Source organism: Triturus cristatus, chromosome 1_1 (assembly GCF_964204655.1).
Source record: "Triturus cristatus chromosome 1_1, aTriCri1.1, whole genome shotgun sequence".
NCBI lineage: Eukaryota > Metazoa > Chordata > Amphibia > Caudata > Salamandridae > Triturus > Triturus cristatus.
Window position 1 is genome coordinate 1020589205 of NC_140579.1, and position 8526 is coordinate 1020597730.

Genomic DNA, 8526 nt, shown 5'->3' on the forward strand with positions numbered 1-8526 from the left:
CCAAGTGGTTGGTGTAGCTAATACACAGATTAAGACTCGTCTTACTGAACCAGTAAGGGTAAGAATAGGGAAATTTTCAGATATGCACAGATTTGTGGTCTGTGACACTAGTCCGGTGAACTTGTTAGGTAGGGACTTATTGTGTAAAATGAATTGCACAATTTTCTGTACTCCGGATGGAATAGCTTTTGAGACACCAGATGAGGATGTTTTGTACAGGATGACTCTAGATAATAGAGAAAGTGAGATTGTTGGAACATATGCTGTGTTTAATCCAGATGATTTGCCTCAAGAGTTGAGAAACACAGTAAAAGCAGCAGTTTGGGATTTTACTGGAGAGGATGTGGGATTGATGAATAATGTAGATCCAGTAAAGATTACAGTGAAAGAGGGAATCACTTATCCTAATATCCCACAATACAGATTGACACCAGAAATAATTGAAGGAATAACACCTATCATAGATAAGATGATTCAGCAGGGTGTTTTGAGAGAGTTACTGAGTAGCCCATGTAATTCACCTATAATGGGGCTGAAGAAACCTAATGGGAAGTTCAGGATTGTGCAAGATTTGAGGAAAGTTAACAAAATTGTGGTGTCATGCTGTCCCATTGTGCCAAATCCGTCAGTGATCTTGTATCAGATTCCTCATGATGCTGAATGGTACACAGTAATTGATTTATGCCATGCTTTCTTTTCAATTCCATTGCATCATGACAGCCAGCAGATTTTTGCATTTCGGTTTGGACAGCGAATTTTGGCATGGTGTCGTATCCCACAGGGGTATACAGAGAGTCCTTCAATTTTCAATCAATTGTTGAAAAAGTCTTTAGAGAGTTTGATCATGCCTGAAAGCTCAGTACTAGTACAGTATATCGATGACCTACTTGTGGCATCGAAGACACGTAAAGCCTGTGAAGTAGATACCATAGCTTTATTGAATCATCTGGCAGATGGAGGGTTAAAGGTATCTCCAGCCAAATTGCAATTTTGCAAGAAAGAAGTACATTATCTTGGACACAATATTGAAAAAGGTCTGAGAAAGGTGACCAATGACAGGATCAAAATTATCAGAGGAATGAGAGCCCCAATGACCCAGAGAGAAGTGAGAATGTTTCTGGGAATGGTAGGTTATTGTCGTCAGTGCATAAGTAATTTTTCCCTGATAGCAAAGCCACTGATTAAATTGACCAAAAGTGAGGTAAAAGACCCATTGGAACTGAATGCAGAACAAATGGCAGCATTTGAAGAATTAAAGAGCAGATTATGTGAAGCTCCGGCTCTGGGAATGCCAGACGATGAGAAGGAGTTCGAGCTGTACTGTAGTGAGAGAAATGGGTGTGCACTTTCAGTGTTAATCCAGAAACATGGACGTCTGAGGAGACCAATTGCGTACTTTTCATCAACACTTGACCCAGTAGCTGTGGGTTTGCCAGGTTGCCTGAAAGCAGTAGCTGCTACATGCAGAAGCTTGGAACAGAGTGAGGGTATAATAATGGGATATCCTGTTAGGGTATTCGTACCTCATGATGTGGCAATTCTTTTGACAAGAAGCAGAACTCAATATATGTCACATAGTCGGCTGACTAAATATGAGAAAATCATTCTGGGAGCACCAAATGTGACTCTTGAGAGATGTGTGAATGTGAATCCAGCAACACTTTTGCCAGATGCTGAAAATGTGAGTGTGAGAGATGATGTTGATCATGATTGCTTGGATGTGCTTGACTACTGTACAAAACCGAGACCAGACATAAGAGATCTGCCACTGCCTGAGAGTGATCATGTGTTATTTGTGGATGGATCATGTCTGAGAACAGAAGAAGGTGTGCTGAGTGCAGCATATGCGGTGTGTAAAGTTTCAGAAGTTATGGAAGCTTCATCTTTGAAAGGAGTTAGATCTGCTCAAGTGGCTGAATTGGTGGCATTGACAAAAGCTTGCAAGATTGGGAAGAATTTGAGAGTGACTGTGATGACTGATAGTCAGTACGGATTTGGAGTGGTTCATGATTTTGGCCAGCTTTGGCTACAGAGAGGTTTCTTGACGTCGAGTGGAACTCCTATAAAGAATGCTGAAGTGATTGGGAAATTGCTTGAGGCAATACAGCTGCCTAAAGAACTAGCAGTTGTGAAATGTGCTGCTCATGGACAGGGAGATGATTTTGTTACTCTTGGTAATCGGTTCGCAAATGACATAGCACAGTATTGTGCAAAGAACAATCATTCGATTAACAAGGGAAGAGAAAAGGAAATGTCTTTTTGTTCTGTGATGTTTACTAATGTCCTGGAAACATGGGATGAGGTGAAACAGTTGCAGGATGAAGCAGGAGATGAGGAAATGAGAGATTGGATCAAAGCAGGTTGTGCTCCGAGAGAAAAAGATCATGTTTGGATCTATAGAGATGGGAGACCAGTTATGCCAAATTCCATGTTGTCAACAATGGCAAGAATGTATCATGGCCAGGGTCACCTGGGGAGGGATGCCATGATTAGGTCTTTTAAACAGACCTGGTACAATGCAAAATTCAGGCTGATTGCAGAAAGCATCTGTCAAAGATGTTTGATTTGTCAGCAGTTCAATACTGGAAAGAAAACAGTGGTGAGCCTAGGAACAATAGGCAGAGAAGGAGGTCCTTTTACCAGAATGCAAATTGATTTCATTGAAATGCCTCAAGTTAATAGATTGAGGTATGTTCTAGTGGTAGTCTGTTTGTTCTCAAGGTGGGTGGAAGCCTATCCGACTAGGAGAAATGATGGAATAACAGTGGCCAAGTTACTGTTGAGAGAATTGATTCCTAGGTACGGGTTCCCAGTGACAATTGAGTCAGACAGAGGGGGACACTTCTACAATGAGCTCATGGGTTTAATTTGTGAAGCATTGAGCATACAGCAGAAGCTACATTGTGCATACAGGCCAGAGGCTTCTGGTGTTGTTGAACAGATGAATGGCACAATCAAAAACAGGATTGGTAAGATGTGTTTAGCCACTGGAATGAAATGGCCTGATGTCTTGCCTCTAGTTCTAATGACTATTAGATCTACTCCAGATAGAACTACAGGGTTGAGTCCACATGAAATATTGATGGGACGAGCAATGAGACATGCATTCGTGCCTGTCAACCAATTGATGACAATAACTGATGACATGATTTTGGATTACTGTAAAGGCCTGGCTGACGCAGTTCCTTCTGTGTTTCACCAGGTTGGAGAAGACGCCACCACACTTGAAAAGAAGCAAGCCCATGATCTAAGTCCAGGGGACAGGGTGAGAATAAAAGTGCACAGAAGAAGAAATTGCTTGGTTCCAAGGTGGGGAAGGCCAAGACAAGTCATTCTGACTACGACGACTGCTGTGAAGTGTGCTGGAGTGAAGAACTGGGTTCATGCAAGTCATACTCTGAGAGTTCCGAATCCGAAGGATGGGACTGGTAAAGAGTACTTTGAAGAGTCAGATTCCAGTGATGATGCAGACACTGAAACAGTGAGAAGAAAAAAGAATCCTGAAAGGGGGGGAAAGAGAGTCAGAAAGAGAGTCAGGTGATTCTTTGTTCTTAACAAGAGAGGCTTCGAGAGGAACATTGAGAACCTCAGGAGAGAGTTCAGATTCTGGAAAGGTGCCTGAAGTTTCAACGAGCGGTGAAAAGGAAAGAAGAGAAAAAAGCAATTCCGTAGAGACTACACCTGAATCAGATGAAGAGATTGAGAATCCACCTGAGATTACTCCTGAAGAAGTAGGGTCAGAAGAAGATAGAGAGGGACAGATTACGGAAGGCCCCCGAGGAGGTGTAGGGAACATTCCTGATAAGCTAGGTGAAGGGACAAGTAGACAGCAAGAAGATTGCGTGTCAGAGACCCGAGGAGGGACAGTAGTAGGGAAATCTCAATCGGCGGAGAAGAAGTCTGTGGAAAAAGAGAAAATCGTTGATGAACCAGAGGCAAATGAGACAGAATCGGATGAGAGTGAGAATGAGAAACCAGAGGGTCGAGTTCTGAGAAAGAGAACTTGGATTGGAGAAAGAAATAATAGAGAAGTGAAACAGAAAAGGAGTGTAAAGGGAGATCTTTGGCCTAACAAGATAAAGAGGCTGAGGTATCGACTGACACGAGCGAATTCATCAAAAGCTGAACAGGTGAATGAGGTGTCGAGTCAGAATCAAGCAAAAGAGGAAGAACAAAAGAAATCAAAGGAACCAGAGGAGATCAAGAGAATCAGAAAGCCCAACCAGAAGTATAGGTCACCGGAATGGACGTATGTGGCACTGTCTGAAGAAGAAGAGGCAGAAAGTCAAGGAAATCCAGAGGGGACCTTACGGGAAGTGGTTGAGAAGGAGAAAACTGTTGGAGTCCTGAAAGTTATCTTGACTGACATTGGAGAAGAGTCAGATGCTCAGGATATTGAAGATCTGATACAATTTGATGTTGCTGAAGAAGAAGTGAAAAGTGATGAAAATCCAAATTGAGTGAACTGAAGGAGTCACTTGGAGAAGAGTGGAAAAGAAGAAATCTAAAAATTAACGGATTGAAATAATCTAGTGTTCTAGAGATTCAGTAGTGGAGTAGTGGAGGCTAAGTCAAAAGACACAGCCAAAGTAGTAAAATGGCTAACACAGAGAATAATCAAAGTAGATGTGCCTTTCTGAAAAGATGGTGTAGAATGTGCTGCTGCTGTACAGGATTATTAATGCTACTATGGAGTGTACTTGCTTTATTAGTTACTTTTAGAGTTACAATAGACACTTTTGGAATACATACTGAGAATATGACTAACATAGAGAAGAGTTCACAAAAAGTAGTGCCAACTAGAATTAGTAACATATACATGCATAAGGATAGGTGGATTAATGATTTTTCTAGCAATGTTTTTTCAAAGTTGTATGAATACGTAAAGACAATGGAGGTAAGGGATTGCTACGTCTGTATGCAATTGCCTGCATCCGTTTCAGAGGGAGTTACTTATCGTCATCTTCCGGCTACGTATGGAATTTCATGTAGTGTGTTAAGTAGTATTTTTTATCTATTAGGGAAAATAGATTATGAGATGTCTAATAAGGATAACATTTTTGGGCAATTGCCTATGAATAAAAAATTGAATCCTGCTAAAGAAGCTAACATTTTTGGTGAGATTTTTATTGAAACAAAAGAATTAACATTAGATTACATTTTTAGAAACAATTTAACTTGCAGTTTGAAAGAAGAAGAGATAGCTTTCCTGGACATGGTAGAGAAAAGGAGAGTGAGCATGCATGAAAAGGCAGGAGGATATAAAATGAGTGAGACAGTGTGGGACATTGAAATGGGAAAAGAATTGAGGAAAGGGGCCAGTCCAACCTTGGCTTTAGATGCACCACAGAAGGGTAAACTATGCATTACTAGAAGGAAATCCCAATATGATAATTATTTTGTTTGGACTAGTGAGTGCCATGATACATACTTTATTGCAACAGGATGGGGATTCAAAGGAGGAGAAGATCCAGTCTTCCCGGGAGTGTACTATATTTGTGGGAATAAGGCTTATTACAGGTTGCCTGACCATTGGTATGGCACATGTTATGTTGGCCTGGTCTTTCCAAAGATTTTCCATATAGATAAAATAGAATATGCGGAACAGATTAATCTACTAACACGCTTTAAAAGAGAAACTTGGTCAGAGATTGTAGGAGATATTTTTGGAGCTTTGATTCCAGCAGTGGGAATTTCATTTAATGCATATGGAATTCGGAAGCTGTCAATAGTGGTGGATCGCTTATCGACAAGCACCGCTGGAGGGTTTCTGTTAGTAAACACGGAGATGGTTGCCTTACGCGCCATGTCTATGCAAAATCGACTTGCCCTTGATATTCTATTGGCCAAAGAGGGTGGAGTCTGTGGAATGCTGAAAGTTCAACATTGTTGCACTTACATTCCTGACGAAAGCAAAGATCTGAAGGTCTATATCAAAAATATTTGCACGAAGAATTAGTACCACTGGAAGCTGAAAGTATCTGGACTAAAATGGCTAATAAGATGATTGCTGTTAAGAATTTTATTGCTAAGATAGGTAGTACCATTTTTGGTAAAATATTATTTCCATTGACATGTGTGATTATTGATTCTTAGATTAGGATGTTTATGTTGTAAATACAGAAGAAGTAAAAAGAACATAATGAGAGAAAATACTGAAAAGAGCCAAAAGAGGTCAAGGAGAGACCCACAAGAAATAGAATTAGAAGAATTTAGAGAGAGCATGTACTTAGAAACCAGAAGAGATGATGAAAGAGAAACTGGTGTATAATGTAACACAAAAAGACATTTGAATTTCTCCTAAGAAATGGGAACTACATTTTTTGGGTTGGATTTTTGTGGTGATAATATATCACCAAAGGGGGGATTGCTGGAGCGGGGTTTTCTGTTTAAACCCGAACATCAGCTTATATTTTTTGTATGTCATAATTAAAATTACTAAAGGATAATTACTAGACATTAATTTTGTCGAGTTTTCTGACTAATCAACCTTACTAATGAAAGAATTACACGTGGGAATGCAATTGCATGGCTTAAATTAATGCGTGAACTAAGTTGGTGAGCAGATTAATTAAATATGTGCGGCTAAAGTGCTATTTGTTATGTGTTTGCGCTTTGAAATAATATGCTTTAATGCTTCTTTATGTCGCAGATGGCTAGATAATTACATACACATAAGGGTATTAGTGGGAATTAACACTGTATAATCATTATGATGTAGTAACGTTGTTTTGTGTTTCTTTTAATTAAGATTGTCCATTCTGGCCTATTGAAAGATGGCCGACATTTACAGCCTGCATTTGAGTAGATGAAATACGAAGAGAGGCCTCGCTGAATATGGTTGAAAACCTGACCTCGGCCTCTGTCTGTGTTAAAAGTTTCCGTGAGGACAGCAGCTCTGGGCTCATCGCCAGCTATCCTTGGAAGAGAACAGTTGCCACAATGAACATTTTGATAAACTTGCAGTGGCTTCACTACAATTCTGGAGAAGAGCATCCATGAATGTTGCAGATTTAGTTTGTGCTTCCTTCTTCCGTGTTTTTATTTTTGTGATATTCGAGAGCGGAGGTTTTTTCTAAATGTTGCGAGCCAACATCCTTTCCTGCTCGCTCTGCTCAACGGACGTTTAGAATGTGTTTGTAACTTTTAATGTGTAAGTTTTAGTATAAATATTGTTAGACTAGAGAGGGTCTAAGGCCACTTCTTCCCGAACTTATGCTCGAGAGGATCGCTGCTGATCAAGAGGACGGCGACTCGGGAGACTCTTTGAGAGACCTGTCCTGACATTTAGCTAGAATAGGTAACTATGAGAATAATGATTTTGCTATTAGATGACTTTCATTTGAACTAATTTAGATAAAATGACCTTTTGTTTGAATTACAGTGTCGGGTGGTTATTTCCTTGTCATTTATTGAGATCTCAAATGTGTTCTTATTGTTTAAAACATGACTCGAGACAAATCAATTAGGTTGCATTGACCTCAGTTTAGATGCAGATTGATTTAGGAGTTCTCTCATATATTCAGTGAATAGAGTAATAGAATGAATATTGGTGTGATGGGCCCCAGCGTATGATGAGTGTATGTGCATATGACTGTAAAATTACTCTATCCGTGGAAGTAGGGAGAATTTATAAGTTCTGATCTGCAGCATTGACTGCGGCATTAAAGCCTATTACAGCGCAGCTGGAGACTTTTGCCAAACGTCATGGCTTGTTGCAGCAAGATACCGCACAGACTTCTACTTCCTCGGGGGGTAAATCTAAAACTAAGTCTTCCAATGGCTTCCAATTGGCCGCATGCCCAAACGATCACCACTCTTATCCCCCCCCTTCGGCCAGGGATCACCCATATTCAGGGGCTCCTAATCCTTTGCCTGCGGCGCCCAGGGTGGAGACGGATACGGATACCGACACGGACACAGACTCCACCAGTCACACTATGGTGCCGATCACGATCCGGCAAAAACCGGGTACGAACCGTCGGACGGAGCATATTCTCCGTCCGACGCGTACCCGGTCGTCAAAATTTACAAACAAGGAATTACGATTCGCACGGAACACCATTTCCGTACGATTCGTAAAAAAGCCCGACCGAACAAAAAAAACCTACCAATGCGATCCGGGAAAGCGCCGACCTGACGTCGGGACGCTCGCAGCCTGCCATTCACGAACCAGGAATCACGATTCGCACCGACGTCGTCCCGCACGGTGAATATTTTCCGGCTGCCAAAAACTGCCGGGAAATCAGGACGACGTGAACAAGGACCACCAGTACGCGACGGACAGACAGGACGACGCGAACAAGGAGGACCAGTACGCGACAGGACGACGCGATCAAGGAGTACCAGTACGCGACGGACACACAGGACGACGCGATCAAGGAGGACCAGTACGCGACGGACACACAGGACGACGCAAACAAGGAGGACCCGTACGCGACGGACAGACATGGACCCGAACCTACGTGTCATCCCGGCCCTCATAGCAGTCCACCTCCTCTACAGGTTACGACGCAGACGCCGCAG